The 26,014-nt window shown below is 32.6% G+C and overlaps 1 pseudogene; it reads left to right on the top strand.

Annotated features, from left to right (window-relative positions):
* Window positions 1–20,224, top strand: part of LOC129234283 (membrane-associated guanylate kinase, WW and PDZ domain-containing protein 1-like) — a 92,403-nt pseudogene extending 72,179 nt beyond the window's left edge.
* The last annotated feature ends 5,790 nt before the right edge of the window (window positions 20,225–26,014 follow it).

Below are 26,014 nucleotides of genomic sequence, written 5' to 3'. Positions count from 1 at the left end.
ATTTACCGAAATTAGAACCAGCGATGCTTATTAACTACATCATCTCGGTTCACATTTGTGGAAGATAATCACGTAACATATTACCAAAACTTAAGTACAAGATAGTATACTAGACATAGTGTGGATAGTATAATCTTTACTAATAATAAAACTGAAAGTCTTTCTGTCTGGATGTCTGGATCTCTGTGAGATGCATAGTGCCTAGACCGTTCGGCCGATTTTCATGAAATTTGGCGCAAAGTTAGTTTGTAGCATGGATGTGTGCACCTCGAAGCGATTTTTCAAAAATTCGATGTGGTTCTTTTTCTATTCCAATTTTAAGAACAATACTATCATAAGATGGACGAGTAAATTACGAAATTATCATAACGTGGAACCGTAACATGGGCACAAGCCAATTGGAGAGATATGAAATTATAACGTGGTACTATAACATGGGTACAAGCCAATTAGCGAGAAAATTCACCATACAAATAAAACTTTTTAACTTTTCTATTACGAGCAAAGCCGTGTGGGTACCACTATTTTATGAAATAAAAGTAAGCCATTGTGTAGCATTTAGGTTAAAATTAAAAGTGACTTGAAGCTAAGTTTTACTCACTAAAATATATTTATCAAAATACAATAAATATTATTCATAGGATTTCATGTGAAATATTTTTCCATTTTTATGTTCATTATCATTTGCATTCTTTTTTTGTATTATTTCAGATAGTAGATTTAGATCTGATTTTGTAAGATATTAATGCAATTTTGAACAATAAAAAGTAGACTTCTCTGCAGGTTTGCTACTTTTTTACCCCTTTTTTAAATTATAAGTCCAGAATTCCAAATGAAAGAAGACATCAAAATCCAAGTTTATTTTTATACAATATTTGTAAATTAGAAAATATTTTAATATTAATTATTTAATGAAGTTAAATTATTTGTGTAGTGCTAATTTCACAATTTGTATAGAGAATATTTAATGGTGAAAGTTAATCAATTTTAGAAAATGAATAAGCCGTTGAACACAATAATTGCATTTATATATTTTGCGTAGTAACAGAAAAAGATAATCTCACTATATTTCTATCTATACCATTATTCGTTGCAGGAAGGATAATTGAAGGCAGTCCAGCAGAAAGATGTGGACAGCTCCATGTTGGGGATACAATTATTGCTGTGAATGGAATCAGTATTATTAATATGCATCATGGGGAAATTGTTAACTTGATTAAAGATTGCGGTTATTCGGTGACTTTAACTATTGGCAGCTCTCAAGGTACTTTTTTTTCTGAATTCATTCGTGTCTGAAAAAGCTCTGTACTGTCTGACCATCAATTACATGGAAAGGCTAATATCCGGTTTATAGGCGGAAATGGACGTATCTATTAGTTTATAGGGATGTTAGTTGTTTTGTTTTAGATGTGCACTTTTGCCTCTCTATTATTTAGCCTTAGTTTTGTAAAAATGAAAATTTGCTCACAGCAACGTCTTTTAAATCTAAAGTATATTCGATCTATATTCTCATGGCAAAAATTAATTGATTTATATTTATTCACAATGAAGTTTTGAGCTTACTATTTTGCTTTTACGTTCCTGAACGATATGAAAATATTGTATTTTCTTTTTGTTGTTTCCATGGTAACAATTTTTGTTTCCCTTTCTTTTATTTTTGAGAATGCAATAAATGAATAAGGCACTAGTGACATTATAAAAAGCGTGCATCGAAATCCCATCGTTATTTTCCCTTCTCCCCTGCTAGATTCATTCAGATAGAATCGTCTTTAATTGGCAGATTGCCGAATTACATACAATTCGTGGTCAAACAGTATTTTCATTTGTATTGAAGCAATTCGATCTGATATGCCATGTGGCTTCTCTTGGTAATCCTAAGGCATAACCTTAATAAGTAGGGAGTGATAAAAAAAACATCTGGAATGTTAGGTTTGTCAGGTTTCAAGTGTTATTGTTCGCATTTTTTTTTATTGCTGTGTATTTAATGTTTTTTGTTTTGTATTAAGAGAGCATTTTTCAGTTCATTTCATTAGAAAATGATTTTTGAATTCAGGAAGTATTTACGAAAAGTCATCAAATCTTCTGTTATTTGCATTTTTATTGTATTTTGTGCTCTCTAAGTACTTATGCAAAAAATCTGTGTTTTTATTCCCTTTTATTTCATTCCTTTCTATTAAACAAGGAACACAATATGTGACCCATAATGCCATAGGAGGGTAAAGGATAGATAGCTGCAATTTTTTTTTGCATTTTTGTTATCTATGGTCAGTGGTGTAGCTAGACCCGACTTTCGGGGGGGGGGGGGGTTACTTATTTTATATATATATATATATATATATATATATTAGGGTGGTCCTTATTTTTGAAGTTGCAGATATTTTACGCGACGCCCCCTCAAGTTGTTCCATTATACAAATAAATGATCCTTGCAAAATTTTAAGACAATCCATGAATATTAACACGTGCCCCTAGGGCCCCCTTTTTTGAGTTTCGGAGAAAAAATTGCGGATTTTCTCATTTTTATGTAAAAATATTCTAACGTTTTATATTTAAAGTAATTTTGAACCTCGAATAGGTGCTGCTACTTCCAGACTGACCATTCTCTCACTTTCATTCTGTAAAATTTAACATGTTATAGAGGGTACATGTACACCAATGGCCTTGGGTTAAGCATACCGCTTTTCTGCGCTTGTTCCAACCAACCGGCTGGGTAACGTTTCCTCCCACCAAGATAAACACAAGGGATTCTATAGGCCATTAATGAATGACCTAGGCCATTAATGAATGATCTTTGACAGCAACAAATTGCCTCCTCCAGGCTTTGTGGGTGTTGATTTTCAAAATTCCCTGTGTATGTAATAGGTGTGGCAAATAGAGTCGCAAGATTTCAATGCTATAAATGTAAGAAATTGCAATTATATTTTAATTCGCTGTTCTTTAGTTATAAACATACCTAAATGCTTATGCAATTTTTAATTTTTAAAGTATAAATTTCGAAAAATCCTCGATTACTCCTAACATAAAAATATACTGTATTTTACATAGCTAAAATATAAATTTAAAAAAATATCCAGATCGAACAATGTAGAAATCTATAAATTAATTTTCTTCTACTTCAGTACATAGTCCTTTATTATCATCAAATTCTTGAGATTCACAAGATTTAGAAACCAAAACGGGTATCTATCCTAACCTGTTGAACATTTGTTTTCTGCAGCTGGTCTACCACAATGCAAAAAAGCTTGCCAACTATTGATATCATCTCGTCTTTCATCACTGTTAGACAAATGCCATATTAGGGATAAAGATGTTCATTTATTTACAGCCTATGTAGATGCAGTAAATTTAAATCCAAATGACCTAGTGATCAATCGTACATTCCTTAAGAGAGCAAGAAAAAATCTTCGAGAGATAAAATTAAATTTCATGAATTTAAATTTAGATTTTGTAGTTTTTCACTGGGATACAAAGCTACATTCAGATGTAACTGGAAAAAGAACGCCGACAGGATTACCATGATAGCTTAAGGTCCTAATATTGAACAGCTACTCGGAATTCCTTTGATATTTCTTCAGTTGTACATGATATCTTAGATGATAGCTCTTTATTGCTAACTGCTCTAGCTGTAGTGTTTGATACAATGACTTGCAATACCAACCGTACAAATTGTGCATGCAATTTTTTAGAGCAAAAACTGAACGTTGATATATTACATTTGGAATGCCATCATCATGCACTTGAAATCGTACTGCAGAGTGTGTCCTTAAAGAAGTTCTTGCCTTTCTTAGTTCTAGATCAGATATTCAATTATTTAAGCACTTCAAAACTTTGTGAAATGATCTCCATCATTCAGAACTTATAATATTTCAATCAAGTACACATACCACTTAAATTCTAAAAAACGAAGTTGATGACATATTATTGTTCGTAAAAAGCAGAATTGAGAAAGATTACAGAGAATTCTCGTAACTTGTAATAATATTTCCTGGTGAATTTCCTCCTACAGGGATATGTTTTCGGCAACCTAGAGCTTATCCCTGAGCCACATGGGTGGCAAAACAAATTTTTGTTTGAAAATTTTTATATTTAGGAAACAATTTAAATTGACCTTACATGAAAAGAAAGTCCTTCAAAGCTGTTTTACAACTAAATGCTGTATGAAGATATGGTTTTTCGCAGCAACTCAATCGAGGCTCCTTTGAATAATATAATATGTCTGAAAAACTAGCAGCGTACAAAATGATGACAAACATGCAGCAGAAGCAGTGATTGGAAAATTCATAAGTCACTTATGGTATTTAGGGGATAAAATAGTAGCTTTGTCGGTAACAGATGAAGGAATTAACTTTGAAGATAGGAAATGACTAGTCCAAAAAATGCTTGTGATAAGGAAGACGTGTCTGATGACTGTTTAACAAATTTCAGATATCAGTCGATGATTTGGAATACTTTTTTAGTAAAGATCTTCCTCTTTATAGAATCAGTTACGAGTCAATAAAACTTTGATAAGTTACAAACACTAAAAGATTTTTTTCCTATTTGATCCTGATTCACGGCAAAATGAAGGAAGCTATTTAATGGGAAGAGTGATTGTTAAAATACTGAAAATTGGGAATGATACAATTGAAGGAGGAGCACAATATAAATCGAAGAATTTCGCAACTAATTTACCAAATAATGAGTCACAAAAACAATTGATTTTACTGACCGTCCAAAACTATCGGAAAAAAATACACGCTATCGAGGTACATTGAGAAAAGCGTACGATTAAGGAACGTTTCTAAAGCATTATTTCATTCTTATTCATTGTAAAATCTTTAGATGATATAAAGTAATTAAAAAGATTAATTTTAGTGCTACCTCACTGTAAAAATATTTTGCAAACCTAGGAGAAACGATGTACTGGGTCTGATGTAAAAACTCGAAGATTTGTGAGAAAATTATCATAAGTGTTAAAGTTCAACGGTCTAGGGGCACGTGTTATTATTGACCGATCGAGTTCAAATTTTGCACACATTACTTTTTATTATAGTGTTACAAAACTAGGGGGCGTCACTTGTTGAATTCCGAAAAAAAAATTTCCCGTATAAATAAGGACCACCCTAATATATATATATATATATATATATATATATATATATATATATGTATATATATATATATACCGTAAAATCCCGAAAGTAACCCCCCCCTATTTTCAAAACAAAACTTGTTAATTTCAGAAGGGGGGGTTATAATCGAGATTTTTTTGAAAAATGAGCCAAAATAATTGTTTTTAGTAGAATTAATTTTAGAGTCAGAAAAGAAATAAGTAAATAAGAGTTAATATTAATGAAGAGTGAGAAATTAATTAATAAAAACCTGTCCTAATTTTCAAGTAGTAAAAAATTGCATGTGGGCGCCATCTTTTTCAAAAGAAAGGATTTTGTACCTTAGTTGGCGAAATCCCTATAATTTATCGCTTGAAAATTCATCATGTATTGAATGTAATAAGGTTACAGTAAAAGAAGCAAAATCTTAACGTTCTTGTTTCAGAATAAAAGCCAGGGGTCTGGCCAGAGGATATTTGGGTCCGTTAACGGACCCTTCACAAAAATCCGATCAACCAAAACGGACCTTTCACAAAATCCCGATCAAGCAAAACGGACCTTTCACAAAATCCCGATCAAACAAAACGGACCCTTCACAAAATTCTGATAAACAAGATCGGATCTTTCACAAATTGTTTATTGAAAGAACAAATCTAAAAGCAAAATAACGCATATTTCTGTGTATAAACCGATAATTTTTGGAACCTTTTTTGAAGTCAAATTAGAGAGATCAGCTTATATAAAATCGGCTAATTTTGAAAGAAAAAAAATCGGCACTCTTGCAATGCTCCTGCAAGCGATAAATAATTGCTACTGCCAAATAAATATGGTTCTTTGTTTGTTTTATCACAGCTAATTAGCAGCGGTGTTGTTGTAAACTTTTCTGAAAAGGCATTTGTAAGCACTTTTCTCCCCACTCATGATTTAATAAACAATAATAATATATATCTGCGAAATGAACTTAGAACTGCAAAAGGATAGTAAGGGTGGGGAAAAATATGATCGCTTCAGACAGGGTTACCAACTTCAAAATTCTCACCACTTAGCGTCTTGCGTTGAACCTTTATAATGAGTTGATTAGAAAATATTCTCATCATTTTACTAGCTTGGCAATATTTGCATTTTTACCGTGCGGTGCAATGTTTAATTGTTATTTTGGGAGAAAGTTATATGGGTTTTGATTTTTCGATGCTAACAAGGATGATTAATTTTAAATAAACTCTTTTAATTACCGTTTTTTTTTATTTTTTAGATGTCTTCATTTTGAAAAATGCAATCTTTTAACATCCGATATGAGAATCATATTTTGTTTATTTTTCGAGCTAACTTCGCTTTATTAGGATGCAAATAAATGAAATTCTCTTTATTTCTGTTAGAACTCTCATTTCAAGTTTTTAAAGCAAAATTCCATTTTCTGTTATGAGTCAAAAATTCAAATGCTGAATAGATGGTTTTTTATTTTATTTTATCTATTTATTTATTTTATTTATTTATTTATTTTTTTATTTATTTATTTTTTTTTGCTTCAACTGTGTCCACAGATGTTAATGAAATGTTTATCATAGGACTTAAAATGCAATTTTAAAATAATTTTATCAAAAATATATTTCTTTTACAAGTCGTTTTTATACTTTTGATGCCTTCACTTTGAGAATTGCGATCTCTTTGCATCCGCTATCGGAATCCGATTTTTCGAACTTTTGATGTTTATTACGCTTTGTTAAGAGGTAAACAATTAAAAATCACGGAATTTATAAGTTTTAAACGAAATTCTGTGCCTTTTAAGAGTGTCTTGGGTCACAAAGTTAAATGCTGAACCCCATTCTGAATTTTATGTTATTTATTTATTTTTTTGTTACAATTATTTTAAATACAGAACAGAAATATTTGTAGTATAATTTAACAGAATGTAGAATGGTAGATAAATATTGATACTTGAGAGAGCGATGCCCCCCCCCCCCCCCCCGCCAAATATCAGAATAGTAGAAAAAACTCCAAAATGATATTCTCGACATAAGAAGAGGAAAGCACTCAACTTTAAGTTTAATTGATGCAGTTTGTGCCATCTCTAAATTATAAAATTTCGTTTTAACAAAAAAATTTTTTTTTTTTTTTTTTTTTTTTTTGCGAAATTATTTGATTTTTCACAAAATTTATTCATTTTTCACAAAATTATTTAATTTTTCACAAAAAACGGACCCTGTGAAAAATCCTGGACAGACCCCTGAAAGCAAAAATCGCAATCACGGCCGCCAATTCGTTACGAAGATCGTAATTTCGAAAACTGAGCTTTGCAAAGTTCGCGAACACAAACAGAGACAAATCTCTTATTTGATTTTGTGAAATATACATTTCTGATGATCATTAACTCGTTCAATTATTTTATTCTGCCTTTAAAAAAGGTTATTTTTAAGTTTCGCGCTACTTTTTAAGCAACGCATTTCCAAAATGGCGCCACGTTTTCAAAATGGCGTCGTGTTGAAGATTGTTCATTTTCACAAGTCAGAACAAAAACGCTCCTTCTAAAATAAATAAAAAGCAGTACAGTCAAATAAATTTCTGCTGTAATACTGTCAACAAAAAAAAAAAAACAGGCGCCCTTGCATCAAAAGGAGTCTAAACATTTTGGAAGGAATAAACCGTGGAGACCATTTTTTTCTTTTTTGTTCAAATCATTCTGTTTTCTTTCTTTCTTTTTTTTTTAGAAAAGAAAACCTGCACATGGGGGCGAAGGGGGGGGGGAGAACTAAACCTCTGTAATTGCTTTTCAAGTAAAGCAGAAAATGTTATCCTTTTTTTTAGAGGGAGTGGAAAATGAAGATGATCAGATTTTTTTTCAGTTGAAAAAGGGGGGGGGGGGGGGTATATTCAGGATTTTAAAATAATTTCAATTTTCCACAAAAAAGGGGGGGGGGCTATAATCGATAGGGGGGTTACTTTCGGGATTTTACGGTATATATATATATATATATATATATATATATATATATATATATATATATATATATATATATATATATATATATATATATATATACACACACATATATATATATATATATATATATATATATATATATATATATAAATTTTTTTAGTATTAAAAAAATAAGAGGGAGGGGAATCTTACATACTTTGGAATGGGGTGCCCCAATTCAGATACTTGTGTCAAACAAAACAAAAGCAAAGATTTTTTTTTTTTAAATGTTATGGAAAATTCAACTTTTTTTCTTTTTCCTCCATTTAATTTAAAGTGAAATTTTCTAGCAACGTCTTGTCAAAACCAGTCTATCCAAATCAGTGGGAAATCACATATCTGATGAGCGTGTTCCGTTCATTTCAGTGTGACTGCTTAATTTAGAGGCTAACACACATCTACAAAATCTGGCATCCCTGAAAGCTAATAGGTACTTCCATTTCCGCCCGTAAACTGGATGTTTGACTTTCAATATCATCGGTGGTCAGACTATAAAGACTGTTTTTACAAACTTGGTTTGCACTAAAAGTATGAAATAAAATAAAAAAAGACTTCTTGGATTATAACCCGCAAAAAATGAAAATGCTTTTCATATCGTTATATTTATATGTTGCTTTTTATGTATTTACATTTATGCTAATTCTAAAGCAGTTAAGAAAATTTGAATAAAAAAAGTTAGGGAAGAAATATATGCGGTAGAAAGTTATTTGCTCAAAAGCATACCATCTGTTCTCCTCGCAAGTCTTTATTTTTAATTTTATTAGCTGCTTTAGAATTTACAAAAATATCTATTTGAGAGAGCAACAGCAATTTTCGAGTATTATAAACAGAAGTCTTTTTTATTTTCTACTTTTTAATGCGAACCAAGCTAACAGAAATAATATAGATTCATTTTGTTTTTAAACATTTTATTCATGTAATGCTATGCAGTTTTTCTTTTGAATTAAAATAAAATTACCTTCAGAAGAGTCGGATGGGACTAATGCTGCTTTGCAGACTGTACTTCGTTTTCTTCAGACGACGTTAACTTTCTCTTTTTAGAGCAATCCTTTTCGTCATTTTATTTTTTTTCTTTGGGTTTAAAAAAGCTTGTTATCGGTTTTGCTCACTTCATTATAGCTTCACTCATTTCTCTTCGCTCATTTCACTTAGAATGTACTATTTTAAACAGACTGCACGTTTACAAAAGAATACGCTGTAAATACTGGCTGAAAAATCAATGTGATTGCATTGGATACTCTGGTTAGCAAAGGTCGTTTTGACTATGACCTATGACACACACGAGATCAGACCAACAAAAACTCTATCGTCTCGAATTCCGGTTATGCTATCATTTTCGGATTCGAAGCCAAATGATCTTAAAGCAGCAAACAAAAACATTTTCTTCAACTCAGAAACAGAGCAATTGTCTTCAAGAGCTGAGGAGGCAGTGGAAAAGAGGGAGAAATGCGTTCACGAATAGGCTTTCCAGGAAGATTAACCAAAGGACAGTCGTTTCGCGCACTTTATTGGAAGAAGAGTAAAGGGGTGAAATTCACAGGTTTGACATGCAAGATGAACATTTCAAGTTTATGGTTAAAGGTCATTCCAGTTAAAAGCCATTTCGCTCTGTTATCTGGATTAGTACTGTTCTTTAGTTGCTCTCTTTCTTAAAATTGTGACTCCTTAGAAACCCGAAATGATAGGAGTGAAAAGAAAGTATAAGTTTTTTTTTCAAGTGATGAAAAAAGGAAAACCGTAGAATACCGGCCAAGTTAGATTTGCAGCAATTGCTAACCTCAAGAGGATAAATAATGAATAAAAAAAAAAAAAAAAAAAAAAATCAGGGACTAAAAAGCAATAAAAGACTTTTTCTTGAAAAAGATATGCTTAAAGTTTCTATTACTGTCAAAATGATTTCTTAAACTCGCAATAAAGCACTTAATAATGTAATAATAGAATGAATACCTAACAAAACTAATAAAGAGGAATTTTGATCAAGAGCTCAATATTGTCTTTAGTATCGATTTCAAATTTTCACCATCAAATTTCAAATTTCCATAAAAAATTTCTTGCCCCCGTATCTCAAAACCTCTTTATCTTGATTTTTTTAATGTGAAATTCGAAATATACAGATTCCACTGTATGCAATATTCCCACTGCGCGGCTCATAAAATTAAACATATTTAACAATTTGCAGAATGTATGACAAAGAAAGGCTGCATATACATGGATTTAACAAATCAATCTCATTTCTAAAGCGAAGTGTCAAGTTTCACTCAATTATCAAAAAATTGTCGCAGCAGAGGGAGGCGTCTTTATGCTTAAGGGTCAACATGGAGCAGATTTTTAATGGCATTGGGGGGGGGGGAAGCGAAGTGGATTTTTGACCTTTGTTAGTCAGAAAAAAATCGCTTGGAATTTTTTCTTTTTCTTCTTTTTTTTTTCCTTTCTCTTCTCTCTTCTTTTTCTCTTTTTTTTTTGAGACTAACGTTTCGGGGGGGGGGGGGGGGGTTTGTCCCCAAAAACCCCCCTTAGCTACGCCCCTGTCTACGGTATGTACAAGCTTGCTTATTTGGTTTCTGCCAAAAATAAAGCAACAAAAAGTGTCAAATTCCAACATTTTCCTATTGTTAGTATGAAATTCAAAACACATTTCTTCGGTATCAGTAGAACATTTACATTCTGATAGGATTGAGTATGATTTTTTTTTCTTTTTGTAACTTGATCAAAAGTAAATGAAGAATGTCCACACCTTGTTTGATTTTGACATTTTCTGTCTTCTTCCTTGAATAACTCAAATCGATAACATCATGTGCTGTTGCCAATTGCACCTTTTTCATAAAGTTGAGGTATGTTAGAGTTGCAGTGCTAATTTATCAAAATCATTCCAAGATACAATGTTATCTTACTGTCCATTAGAGCATCTGAACTGAACCGTTCATTCCAACATAACGTCCAAAACCAAGTTACAATTTTTGTATTATCCTCATGACTAACTATTCAAAAACTAATGTTTCAACACTTTGTTTCTAAAGGTAAAATAAGTTCATTAAAAAACAATAGTTTTTAGTATAGGGTCAAAGAAGTGATGAAAACTGCGCAGAAAGACAGTACGAACTAAAAAAGGCTGAAAAAATGAAAGCTTCTACAATTGCCGCATAAAATTTTTAAAAAGAGAAACTGATAAAGTTGTTAAAATAATATTTTGTTTGTTTCTTGATTGTCTTTTAAATAAACCATAACTATGAGAAATTATTTGTGCATTTTATTAAATGGTTAAAAATATGCAATATGTTATAACGGCCTCCCATTATAGCAACCAGTTCCGTTTGCACAGCAGGTGTTGTTATAACGAGCGTCAACTGTATAAGAAAAGTATTTTTCTTGTAGCCTAATTTATGTAGTTGACAAATTCACAGCGATAAATCATTGCGTACCGATAAATGTCACTGCGTAACCGATAAATGACACTGCATAACCGATAAATGACACTGCGTAACCGATAAATGTCACTGCGTAACCGTCATTTCCCCCCCCCCCCCCCATGCTTTGATAACTAAGAAAAGTAGATTGTTAACCGTTAAGGCCGTGGTTCGCTTTCATTTAGCATTCTGGTGTCCTTATAATATGACACTGGAGTATTGGGTGGAGAATATGATCATGTGTTGCATATGCTGTACATACATGCACAAATTGTGCCCATTAGTGCCAAAAAAACAACTACAGAAAATAACAAATTAAGTTGTCCCGAATATGACTGATATTTCTCCTTTCCGTTGAAGTAAGCATCAACTTTTCGGTAATGTTTTTGAGGTTATCAAATTCTAGTTTTATATGTATTGATATTAAAGTCTCAATTCTTTTTAGTTTGATAGTACTTTTCTGCGTTTTTATCTTCAACTTTGTGTGAAGTGATCTTTGCCTAGAGTCTTCCTTATTAGGGCGAACAAGACTAAATCGCTTTTCTTTGCTATAACTGCGGAGAAACACAATTGATACTTAAATGTTCACTTAGTTTTCTTTTTTCTTTTTAGTATTTATGAGTCATCTGATAAATATAATAAGTTACAGTAACACTTTTTTAAAAATGTTTTCATAATGCTGTCATGTGATCCACTTTTCTTTTTTTGTCTTGTAAATGAAAATGGTTTTGTTCATGACTTAATTGCCAGTCTTAATTGAAATATAGGACAAGTACTAAATCAAGTACTTTTACATCACCTACCTACTTTTTTGCATGATGTCTTAGGAATTCTATAAAGCAAGGGAGAAGTGCTAGGGTTGTCTCAGAGCAGGGATTGAGCCCGATTTTGTTTGGGTGGAGCCTAGTACTTGCTCATTTAAATAAATGATGACTTGAAAGAATAAATAATCTGATTTGTTTAACATCACTTGCTGCAAATCAAGTACTTTATTTTTTCCTTTCCAGATGATGAATCAAGTATTACTTCTGCATCTCAAAAGGTATGTGGGTTTGAGGAAAAATTATTCAAACAGTTCCTCTTGATTTAATTTTTAACCAGTTTTATAATACTTTAATTTTTTTTCTAATGCTGGTTTTAGTCTTATGCTTGTAACACATAATTTAAATTAGTTTTTTTGGAAAGAATTTTGATGTAATGAATGCATTTACATTACATTATTCATAGGAAAACACTTTATTTTCATTATTGCCACACTTTCATTCCATTGTGTTTCTTATTTATGAGCATGTTGAAGGTAATTTTGAAAGTAAATTTTATTTGCTATATTAAGTACTAAAGCACTGAATATTTAAAGATCGCAATTTGTTGGCACCTTCTAGCATTTTTTAGTTGATCTTCTATGTAATTTCCATTGTCAAACATATTGTTTTTCTAACCCCATGTTGTACAACTGTGCTTTTATTATTTCCTTCCCTTTTCCCGTACATCCTATGAGGTCTTCTGGTATCCGCTGAGTTTTATCCTTTGACTTAAAGTGTTGCTCTTAAGTAATTAAATTCTTCTTATTAGCGATGTGACTTACAAATAAGTAATTATTAGTTATTTTTTTAGAATCTCATTTTGTGCTTAATTGAATCTGGATTAAGATGTTTGAATGGGCAGAATATATACTTTATAAAACAATGTCATGATGATTTTGTGATTTAGTTCACTGTTATTATAAGGAGTTATTTTGTTTAGTTCTTCATTGGGGTGTCAAAATTGGGGAGCTTACTAACAGTGCATGCATGAGCACACATGTAAGTAAACACATAAAATATATCTTTCTGTTAATGTGTGGCATCAAGCATTCTATAGACAAGGGGCCAAACTGTGGTCCACACACCCCTTGAGGGTCTGTCTATCGGATCTTAGTAGGGGGTCCGTGGCAAGCTTCAATAAATAAATAATAATGATAAATGATAGTTATATAGTGCTTTTGCATTTGAAAACCAGATTTTTCACTTTCGAAGCATAGAGATATTCTTTGAGACGACGCCTCAATTTTGTTTCATCATAGGTGAGGGTTTTTTCAGTCTACGTTTCGGTTGCTTCAATACATGTTTGATAAAATGATTTACATCATCGTAATGGTTTCAGAGATTAATCTCCTGCATGCTTTAAGTTGAGGAATTAACAGTGGTTCTAGCTTCACCGATTTTATCCAACAAATAAAACAAGTGATACTGCAGTCATCTTTTTGTAATATGCTAAAATATATTATTTCCGTAATGTTTGATGCTTGTGGTAAAGTCAAAATACCAAAAACAGTAAATTCTCTATTGAAATCCAACCTTCCTTATTGAAACCCCCTGACCTAGACTTTGTTGTATTTATTTCAGGGGTGCCCTCAGGGGGAAGGGGTGAATGGCACTGACTGAGCTACTGACATTTTTTTGGGGGGGGGGATAATTTTAAAGCGATCTTTGATATCATTTTAGGGGAATCTCTTTGGTGCTCTGTAGAAATTCAGACAGATGCATCACCCTCCTTATGGAGGATGGGCACCCTGTTTTTCCAGAACTTTCTTCTAAACAAATGGCATGTCTTTGTTTTGATAAAAGTACCTGCTCTTGACCTTGAACAATAATCAGAAAACAATAAGGGGACTGTGGCTTCAACAGGAAAAAATAAAGAGGGCAGAGAGTTCATTCATGCAAAATTTGCGAAGACCATTTCTGCTAGAAATGCCTTGCTCTGCTAATCAGAATATGCCAAGTCTCCCATTTTGGGACTTCAGTAAATAAATTCGTATAAAAACCCTTTAGTTTATTTTTCTCGACCCCTGTTTATTGTGATTGGAAAAAATCTCTATTTAGCTTCATATTCTATGTTTCTAATTTTCTAAATTCGTATTAATAATTTTTAGGGATTTTTTTCCATGTAATGCAAAAACGAGAATTTTTTGGGAAATTGATGTTTTTTTTTTTTTTAAATAATTTACATTCCAAACCTTTTGGAAAAAATTACCAATAAAGTTAGGTACTCTTATCATTCAATTTAAAATAATTTCAAAATGATATCTTAATTACTTGATGAGGAAAAAAATCTTAATCGAAGGTTCCCAAAATGGGAGACTTGGCACTTAATGGGTTAAAAGAAAACGCCTCCATTCACTTCAGTGAAAGTTAAGAGACACCAAGACTATATAACATTTTTATGATTTCAACTCCCCCGGAAACCAAATCCTGCATTCGCCACTGCCAGAATACGAGAATTTTAAAAGTTTTGAAGTGCATGTTTAACAGTTTTTTCTGCAATCATTGTAGAAATAAAACATTAAGCACAAATGAAATATCTCAAGCACCGTGAGTTATAATGTAAAATATGCAATGTCTGCGCTTAAACACGCACATATATAAAAGACACATAATGGGTCGCAGTTTGTTTAGTTGGTTTAAAAGGAGTGGCGGTGGGGAAAAGGTTGGGAACCACTGGTATAGGTAGATATATAGATACAAAAAAAAAAAAAAAGTGAAAATTTAAACATATAAAAGATTAGCATTTTTTTGGGAGATATAGGAAGAATATGTTTGATTGATTCTGTACTAATATAAATTTTACCTCTTCATGAGAGATTCTTTGTTTTTGTATTTGCAATAAAATACAAATACAAAAGTGACGACCAGCAACATGCTCTGGGCCCAGCTAGACTGATCCTATTCAATTTACAATCCTCAGTGAAGATCAATGGCCCTCTTAAAACTATCTACTCCCTTGCTCATTACCACCTCTTCCGGTAAGCTGTTCCAAGGTTCCACTACCCTGCTAAAATAATAATTTTTCCTAATATCCATGTTAGCCTGAGATTTAAATAGCTTAAAACAATGACCCCTTGTCTTGTTTTCAGTGCTAAACTTCAGTCCCGTAACATCTTTCATTTTAATAAATGTAAACAACTGAATCATGTCCTCTCAGTCTCTTCTTTGCTCAGGACTGTATTTTTTTAGCATTCTAAGCCTGGAATCAGTCTAGATGAGAAAGTCCATTTATTAGCCCTGTAGCCCGCCTTTGAACACTTTCCGATACATTAATATCTTTGTATTTGTAGAAATGCAGTATCATTTATCTTATATATTTTTCTTTGTTGTATTTATAGGCAACAAAGTATTTATAGGCATGTTATATTTGTAGAAAATGCAGTATCATTTATCTTAGATATTTTTCTTTGTTGTATTTATAGGCAGAAGAAGCATCTCTTGACCAAGAAGATTTTTACCAAACAGTTTATCTCCATCGTGGCACTAAAGGGTTTGGATTTAGTATACGTGGAGGAAAAGAATTTCATAATATGCCACTTTTTGTTTTAAGAATTGCTGAGAATGGTCCTGCTCAACAAGATAGCAAATTGAAAGTGAGTATTTATATTGGTTTGATACATGATTGTTCTACAAATGCAAACACCAGCTGTTTGGTAAAAAATCTCTTTGGTTTCCAGCAATAAAGCAGTGTGCAGCATTGAAACTAATTATTATTTTTTGCATTCTTATCTTTTTTACTTGAAATTAAGGTTTTTTCTGAGATAATATACATTAAGATTAATCTGTACATGTTTTTAACTTCAAAAAAATAAATGAGTTTTATTGTATAAATTGTAGGTTGGAGATCATATTGTTGAAATTAATGGCATCGGCACAAAGAATATGACCCATGCTGAAGCAATTGAATTGATCAGACAAGGAGGAAATTCAGTTCAACTTCTTATAAAAAGATGTAGTCATCTACATGAAACATTAGGTACTAAAAATCTTGAAAACATTTTCTGTTATGAATACTACGGTAAACTCCCAATTATCTACGGAATTATGTGGCACAAGTGCCGCGGATGATAAAAATTCTCGGATAAACCGCAAAAAAGGCTAAAATGAGGGACAAGTAAGATAAAAATTTTCCTTCCTCAGAAACTTAGCTGTATTGATGCATACTACTTTCTAAAAACAGTGAAAATATATACAGTGCAGTAAAATTGTGTTGTATTTTTGACCTACAGAACTTAACATCAACAAAGAGCAAATATGATGGAGAAAGCACACATACAATTAAATAAATAAATAAGTAAATAAATTAAACAAAACTACTGAGTTTAATTTTGCAATTTTTCAAAAAAAAAAAAAAAAAAAGACAGCTATTGGCATTTGCTTTTTGCTGCAAAAATACATGTTTCCGATAGTCGATTGACCTGCAGATAATTCGCTTGCGGGTAAGCAGGAGTTTACTGTATGTTGTTTTGTTTCTGGTACATTAAAATTTGACCAGCAATTTTTGTTTTTGTTTGATTTCAATTAAATAAATTTTTATATGCAAAGCAATTTTAATGCAACTTGTATGACTTTTGAAAAAGCAGTGTAAAGTTTCATGTCATCAGGTTTTGCACTAGGATGTAGAATTGCATGATTCCTGCAATATTTTAAAAATATCAAATTCGACAAATGGTTCATTTGTCGAAAGTTCTCGCTAAAGTCTCAACATTTTTGTCATGATAAAAATTCTACCTTAGATATTTCCTTGGTTTCAAAACTAATCATGGCATAAAATACAGGGTGTCCAAAAAGTCCTTAACCCATTTGAAATTTCATGGAAAAGCAGCAACTACTCTCCAATTTGACACACATTTACAAAATGCCTTTAAGTCGTTCTCCACTTGCTGTTCTAGTCCACTTTTTTCTTCAGATATTATTTCGTCTCGACCTTTTCTGAAAATTGTACTCATAGTTTTCTTGCTCAATTAATCTGTTCTTGAAAGCTCGATAGAATTCTCCTTTGTATTCTGGGGAGTTGACATCCACTCTCTGCCCAAACAGGCAATAATAAGAAAAAGGTTAGATGAGGAAAGTACTCTGGTAGTCCCGATAGAAAGAAGTTACCAAAGCTCTTATCTTTTCCCAAATTGTGTATTATTTCATTTTGAAGTATTTATACTGAATGCAATTTACTGTGTTATGTAATTTTTTGAAAAAAAAAATGATTTACTGAAATTGATATTTGTAACATAAAATAGTAAGCACTAGTAAATAAGCGATACAGAGAGCATTGTAAGAATAGACAATACGGAACCTTGGTGTTGATACCCACTTCACACGATATATTTTCATGTTCCCTAGCCATGTCGAATTATCTGAATTTCTTTGTATATACAAAATGTAACTCTGATTTTCATGATATTCATTGATACATAAATAATACTAATTTTTTTTTTTTTTTCAGAATAATTTTTCTTGAAGTCCTGACTTAGAAGTGCTGCATTCCATCTTTACATTGTAAACTTAAAATTCATTTCCATAAGTCACACACTGAGAAACCGTGTATAGGAAAAGCACAATAACATTTGTTGTATACTGTCACATTAATTTCAAAACATCCCAGCTTTTATTGTTTTGAGACAAATGAACTTTCCATTTTTTTAAATATATTTTTTAGCATTGTCATTTCATTCATTTTGCGCTCCAACTTATTTATTGTTTTAAAGTATATGAAATCATTTTGAAGGTATTTAAAACTTGTGTTTCTGCAGAACAACCAAGTTTACTGCCAAATATGAAATATGCTATTTTTGTCTAAAAGTAAAATAGTATTCTACTGTACAATTTTAAAGTATTTTAATATTGTAAAGTTTTCTTTTTCATTAAAATTATGTTATTCTGCTCTTACTAAAATTTACCAGTGAACTATTATTTTCTTTCTTTCTTTTTCTTGTTTTTTTGTTTTTTGTGTTGAAAGTTTCTAGTTGACTGTTTAAAAACAATTTTTTTGTTGGTTTTTTTTTTTTTGGACATCAAATTGGAATTTATTTGTAACTTTAAATTGTCTGTAAAAATTTTATATAAATATTTTTGTGGTCAAGAAATGTTGTTTTGCAGAAAAGTTTTACAGTTGTTAAAAATTTTGTGCAAACTTTATTATTTTCTATTGTTTTTGATTTTTAGTTGATTTTTTTGCCATTTGTGTAGCTGTAGTGTTATGAGTGTATGCAATGTACAGTATAACTTTGGTTTAACAATTTCCTTTATTGATACATTTCACTGATCCGGATTTGACTGCATTAAATGTCTATGTTCCTCCATTTAACAATACCCTTAATTTATCTATAACTTTTTTCAGCTCGTTGACAACCGTCAAATCGAGGTTATACTGCATAATATTTTGAGCAATACTGATGATATAGCTCTAAGAAGAGTTTTTAAGGTTGTGTTGATATACCTGTGTGTACATAATGCAATTGTATTATCGATTGAGTATTAAGCTTTGTTTTGTTGAAAGAAATGTTAGTCTGTACACACAATTAAAATAATTTATAGTGATGTTGAAAGTTTAGGAATGTTATTTATTTTTCTGGTTGTTATGTTTTGTTTTAAATGTTGTCAAGGTTGTTATTTACTAATTTATTTGAAAAATATTCAAATTATTTGGTGTTTTGGTTGTTAATAATGTTCATGTGTCCAATTTCATTTTCAGACAATTCTAATGCATTGCAATCTGTTTTAAAATTTTTAAAATATCTCTAAGCCAATTACATGTTTCAAGAAATGTGTTTGTGTTTTGTTTCTTGATAATTATTGTGAATATTTAATTTGAAGCATTTTTAACAAGAAAATATTATTAGAAATTTAATGGAAATAATTTAATGTTATTTGATTTACTTCATGATGTTAACAATCATTTCAGCAAAAAAAGAAACACTTATTATTATTATTATTATTATTATTTTGTTTTTTTCTTTTGGGGAGCAGGGTTTCATTTTCCAATCAGTTTGTGCGGGATAATGTTAACATTTTAAAAAGTTTATTAGTTTTGCTTTCCAAACTTCATTGAAAAAATAACGGATGAACACACACTAGATTTGATTTTTCCTTCCAAGTTTTGACTGGAAGGATACTGTTGCGAAAGACTGTTGAAATATGAAAAGGAAATGTGACTTGCCACTCTGCCCACGATTTATAATCCCTAGAAGAATTGATGTTGTTGGAAAAATCTCATTATAGCCAAATGTTGCAGAAATGACTCTTTTACATTACTTGACATAACCAGTCTCTTCCAATTTATGTTTGTTTTAATAAGCTTTCCCTTTTTAGACTTTCATGAAAATTAAGTTGACATTTTTTTTCCTAAACTTCTCTCGATCAACTGAAAACAATAAATTGTTGCGAATAAAAATATTTAAATTAAGTTTTGTATTTTGTTTAAAAGAATTGGATGTTGCTATAGTTACGTATCTCATTTTAATCTTTGCTACAGTCATACATATTTTTCTCTGTAAATTTTTAAATATGTTTAGGAAATGATAAATGTATAATACTTAAGCATTTGTGATATAATTTAAAGTGATAAAGAGAGATAATATCAAGAGTTACTGTCCATTTGTGAACAAATACTGACTGCCCGGTTATGATGTCCAAAGACTGCAGTTTTGTCCTTGTTATTCATTTATCAGTCTGGAACAGTCAATAACCGAGTTGGAGGCAGATGTCCTCTCATTGAAGCTGAGATTATCTTGAAACTGTTAGCTAAAATTGCTTGTGGACTCTAGCTGGTGTGCTAAATTAATTTTAGCTACCAGTTTGAAGGTAATCTCTACTTCAATCAAAAGCCATCTACCTTCAGCTTGTTTATTGTTTATTCCAGACTTATTAGTCAATAACAAGAGGAAACTGTCTCTGGACATTATCATCTGGCAACTGGTATTTGCTTATAGTTCTGCCTTAGCCACGGCTTGAGAACAATAACTTACAGTTTATGAGAACTGAAATATTGTCAATATTTTTGTGGTGAAGTTTGTTGTGCAAATTTGCTGCAGTTTAAACTCCATTTTGTAACTAAAATGTTGATTGAAAATGAAAACAAAATTTGGTGTATTTTTTTTAATGAACCTATTTTCTTACCAAAATTTTTCAGGGATAAGAAACCTTGTATTTTAGGAAAGTTTTAAGATAGTTGTATTGAGAATGTCAAAGCCTTGTTAACATATCAATTTTCTGAGTGTTTTTGGAACAAGACATGGAAGTATGTGTCGGTCATGATAAATTTGTAGTTTAGATTAATTGAAATCAATGAATATTTAATTTTGTTTTCTGTACTTTTAGTACCCTTTTGACTCTTTTATGTTAAGGAAAATTTAGTGACTTGCTAAATATTGTAAGGTGGTGTGGTCAGTCCAAATAATTATATTTCTTTAATCATTTATTTTTCAACCTAAACATGCTTCTAAATTTTATATGAGAGAATCGTCTTATGTAAAAAACTGTTAGGAGTTTTACGAGGGCATTTCGAAACGTAAAGATACACCGTATGCCAGAGGAAAAGAAAAGTTTTGTTGAGCAAGTTGGCAACACAGGTGTTAACCTTGAACCTTTAGCTTTTTCCTCGCGGTTGTTCGAAATTGCAATGTTGATTCTGGTTGGAGTAGGTCGTGTTTAAAATGGCTGCGCCGATTCAGAATTCCGCCAAATGCGAAGTGCACTCCATGCAAAAAGTCATCAACCAGCAGATATTCACAAAGAAATTGTTTCTGTTTATGGGGGCATTATGAATCGACAAAATGTCACAAAATAGTGTTGCCATTTCTCTAAAAGTTGGACTGATATTCATGTAGAACAAAGAACAGGTCGGCCATCTGAGATCTCTGATGCCCGTACCTTGAGCCCAGCGATTTCCTTTTATTCCTTTACCTGAAGTCGCATCTTGGTGGATAATCATTCCACGACGATGGCGAGATTAAAGATGAAAATGAAATGTGGTTCCGAACACAGGCGGCAAACTTCTATAACTGTGGAATATAAAAGATTGTGCCCCGACTTAACAAATGTTTGGATAATGGGGGTAATTATGTCGAAAAATAATTAAAGTTCCAGTTAATAAGAAGTATCTGATGTTTTATAAATAAAAATTTTTTTCAATTAATGCGAGCCATTGTATCTTTATTTTTCGAAACACCCTCGTATGTTACATATGTCTCATTCATGAAAATGTTGAGATGTTATGCTATGTAGTTCTGATTTAAAAAAAATACTATATATGCCTGCTCAAAAAACGGTCAAAATTTTCATTGATGATTGTGAGAGATGCAGAATTATATTTTTAAAAAATGTAGTAAACATTCTAATGTAGTTCTCCATTCCATTACAGTAATATTTTTGTAGCAACACAAGAGTAAAATGCAGAGACTACCTTTAGATTTTGCTCAATAATAATTCATTGAATTAAATATCGCTCTGTCTTCATAAAAGTACTATACTTCATTTTTTCCCCCTTCCATAACTCCCTATCATTTATTGTTCTATTCTTGTCTGCTTGCTCAAATGTTTTACTTTACAAAAAGTACTGTAAATGCAAAAATACTTTCCAAAAGCAATAATAAATGGCGCCAAATTTGTTGAGTGTAACATTGTGTTTTTACATGTTATTTATTTTGAAATCTCTTGGAAGCTCTATAACTCTATACTCTGTTAAATGTAGAAAAGGCACTTTGTATTTATTATTTTTGATACAAGTTACTAAAAATCGACTCAGTATTCATTCTTTTGTTAGGTGTTTGTGATATGAAGTGTTGTTATTTTAGACATGGAGATTCATTTTCGGAATTGAGCTAATTCTGCTGTGAAATTTTTCACTTCTGTTGAATCTCATGTTGTATTTTTTTTTTTTTTTTGTGCAAGTAATTAGAACTGCAAAATGAAAAAGCCAGTTTTTCTTATGTAGCTGCATTTATTTTCTTCTTGGGGAGTTATTTGTTATCTTGTACAATTAGAATGTCTGTGTTTGGGAAAAAAATATGAACGCCCAGCAATCGTGTTTTGCCACTTTCTTACAATAGCAATTAATTTCTATTTTGCAATCTTATTCAGTCATTTATGACTTTTACCGTCATAAGTGTGCTTTTTTAATTTTAAGTTAAAAAAAGTATGAATTTATGATATGTTTAATACGGGAGCATAAAGCAACTTTATTCATTTATGTACCATGAGGCTCCCTTCATACTCTGTTAAAATTTCATTTTTGTATTTGTTATTACAAGGAATGAAAGTACAGGGTGTTCCAAAAGTAGGTATACCCCCCCCCCCCCTCTTTGTATCATTTTTGCTATACACAGTTACTTTAAAGTCATAAACATCAGCAGAACATCATCTGTAACCGTAACACAGCTGTATTCTGCATCATGTTCTTGCTGATGTTTTGCTTCAAAATATCTCAGAATCTACCAAACTCTTCCAGTAGAGCAGCCAGAAATTGCCTTCTGGGTGGGATTTAACTACCCGTATTTGCATACAATCTACCTTATTAGCAGGCCCGAATCTATATATTTTGCCCCCCCCCCCCCCTGCAACAAAATCTGTTCGCAATGTTAAATCTTAGTGCTAGACTTAACATCGCAAAGTCCAGTTTTCAATGTTTTTTCCAGTTTCTTGGGCCGTTAGGACCTTTAAGGACCCCATGGGCTCCCCCCCCGAGGGTGGGGGGGGGGGCAGGTACTGTGGGTAGGAAGATCCGAGCCTGCTTGTTAGGATTGGCAATATGTGTTAATACCAAGATTGGGGGGGTTGACCTCACTTGGAGGACTGGGTACAGACTATAATTTTACTGGAGATCAGGCTGAAAAATCCCCCCCCTTCTCATGAACGAACCAACAGTTTTGGGTACGAAAAATTTCTGAAACTGCTTGGATGCCTATAAAAGGCCCCCGACCGATGACCATTCAACTCGAAGATTGAAGACAAAGCTAGGTAGGCTGTGCCTTCCACTTTGAGTTGAATCGTACCATTGCTGCGATCACTCATCTTGTGCATATTCTACATTAGCTGCCATTTTGTTTGGCTCTCTTCGCTCCTTTAAGAAGTTTAACACCTCCAGCTCAGTTACTTCCTATTCCAGGCTGATGAATGCTAAAAAGCACGAAACTGCGGTCCTCTGATGGAATGACTGAGCTGGCGGTGTATTTTACATATTTCTGCCTTAGTCCTGGCTTAGGGTGGTTACTTACTGCAAAATAGTATTGCAAATGTTTTTTTTTTTTTAAATAATTTTTGAGTTAAAATGCAGACGATTTCTATTATCTCTTAAATTATTAAGTGTTTGAACGCAATGTGGGACGGACATTATTATTGACGATTTGGGGGGGGGGGGGGGGGGGTCATGACTCCTATGACCCTCCCTGTGTATCCATCCCTCCTGTCCCCCTGATGCATATAAGCAACCTTTACTCAGCTAGGGCCCTTATAATAGTTTTGAGACACCTGATTAGTCATTCGATGCAAATGTATCAGCCACGTTTTTTCTCCATCCAAAGTAACAAATTTCGTTCCTGAAAAGTTTTGAATTCACGTTTGAATGTTCTTAATTCTTCCCCTCCCCTCATTTAATGTCCAGAAGACATGTCTTGTTTCGAAATGAATCAATAATTAGAGTTTTCGAAACAAGCTACACAGAGATGTTTTCCCTCGGCAGCCAATCAGCAGTCTCCAAATTTTTACATGGTCTCTAGCAGAGTGAAGATTGCTTTTATGCCCCCTGAACTGCACAAAGATGTAAGAAAACATGGCATAGAATTCAGCTGTGTTCAGGGCCGATCCTAGGGTGTCGGCCGCCCGTGTGCAAAGACCTAATGTGCCGCCCCTCAAGTGTAATTTGCATATTTTGACTAATCTTTAACGTCTGTATAAATCTTTCTTTAAATTTCTATGCCAAGTTTGAATTTAAAAAGGGGAAGGGGGGAGCAGAAGAATGATATTATAAAAAAGAAGAAATTTTTTATAATAAGAAACTTCTTAGGTACAATTTATATCTTTGAAGAAAGTAATAGATACTAAAATTTACTAGTCGTGAAAACGCATTTTATGGTCTTTCTTCGGTGACATCAGAGAAGAAACGGAGGAAGGGGAAGCGTGGGGGGAGGTGTCAGGGGTTCAGGGGAGGAGGATTGCTCCAAGAAAATTGTCGAAATTGGCGTATGAAAAATATTTTTAGTTAATCTCTAGTTGTGTTTGGTTGCAGGGACAAAGAGTCAAGTATATTCAAGGTACATGGAGAAATTTTCGAAATTGACGTCAAATATCGCAGTTTTAGGAATTTTTTCGAGACTTTAGGTGAAAGTAATGTTGCAGTTCTTTCCTATAATTCTTTCAAAATTGAAATCAATTTGAAGCTATTTTTTAAGACCGTAGCTTAGGAAGGATCGGCGTTCTTCCCGAAAAATCTCCGAAACAGAAATTTTAAACCCGAAATTTTGGGTTACCTTTGTTGACGTTGTAAGAGGGAGGGAGATTCAATCGTCTCCCATCGAAAGATTTTGAAATATAATTTTAAAACGCAAATTTAGGCCGTCTTTGGTGACGGTAGGGGATCTGACGGCTATCCTCCGGTAATTTCTCGGCACTATTTTTTCAAGCACCCGTTTTTGACTAGATTTGAAAACAATAGGGAAACGTGAAAATATTCCGAACCAAGATATTCTTCGGAACTGAAATCCATTATAGGCTATTTTTGGGAAGGAAGGGTTTTGGAGCTCTTAAGCGGATATTTCTAAAATCGCAATTTTATATTATCTTGGGTGACGTTAACAAAACTGGGAAGCTTCTACGGCTCGGATATTTTTCAACATTAATATCTGAAAAATATAACTATAGACTTTTGTCTACCTCACCTCGACGATTGATAGATATGCCCTAGCACCGTAAAAAGTTACATATAAGCCTGGCAGTTCTCCTCCTGAATTCTTTAGAAAAATAAGTCCCAACATCGGATTTTAAGCATTGTTTGATAACGATGGGACGAAGAGCGGGCGGGGGTTCAGTGTGCCCTCACGAACTGTGTTTTTGAAACTGAAGTCAATTTCAGGTTAGTTTAGGCGGGAAGCTGTAGCTCCACGGAACCGTCTAAAAACGAAATTTTCAGGTATAGTTATTGCGTTGGAGAAAAGGGGGATCCAGGGTCTTTCCCCAAAAGTTTTTGAAACTGATGTTTGAAAAACGCAATTTAGTTTGTTTTTCAATATGTTAAGTGAGAGGGGGTGGAATTAGGGGCTTCTCTAAAGATGCTAATTGAGACTGTCTTTGGTAGTAATGTTTGGGAATGGATTTTGGGGTCCTCCACCGCAAAAATTTCGAAAAATGCCAAGACAATTTTATATGACTTTTGATGATAGGAAGGGCTGTCGTCTGAAAACACGTTTTGGATTTCGGAGCCAACATTTTTAGGCTATGTTTGATTAAGTTAAGGTGGAAGAGATCAATCAGAGATTTAATTGGGTTTTTAAGATCGATGGTTCAACCAGCGAAATTTTCTGAAAGTAAAATCCTAGAAACGCCATTTTAAGCCTTCTTTAGTTTCGTCAAGGAGGTCATGGCATCCTTTTGGATCTTCGTTTTGGAGCTACATTTAAATTTGCTTCCCGGGGCAAGGGCCCTGTCCTCCTACCTGATCTGAAACCGGGCAATTCATTCAAGATTTTAATCAGAAAAATTGTCTCATGGGAATCGCAATTTTCCACTTTCTCTCCACGCACCTCGATTGTT

The sequence above is a fragment of the Uloborus diversus genome, chromosome 1 (assembly GCF_026930045.1).
Source record: "Uloborus diversus isolate 005 chromosome 1, Udiv.v.3.1, whole genome shotgun sequence".
NCBI lineage: Eukaryota > Metazoa > Arthropoda > Arachnida > Araneae > Uloboridae > Uloborus > Uloborus diversus.
This window is presented reverse-complemented; position numbering and strand designations above follow the sequence as displayed.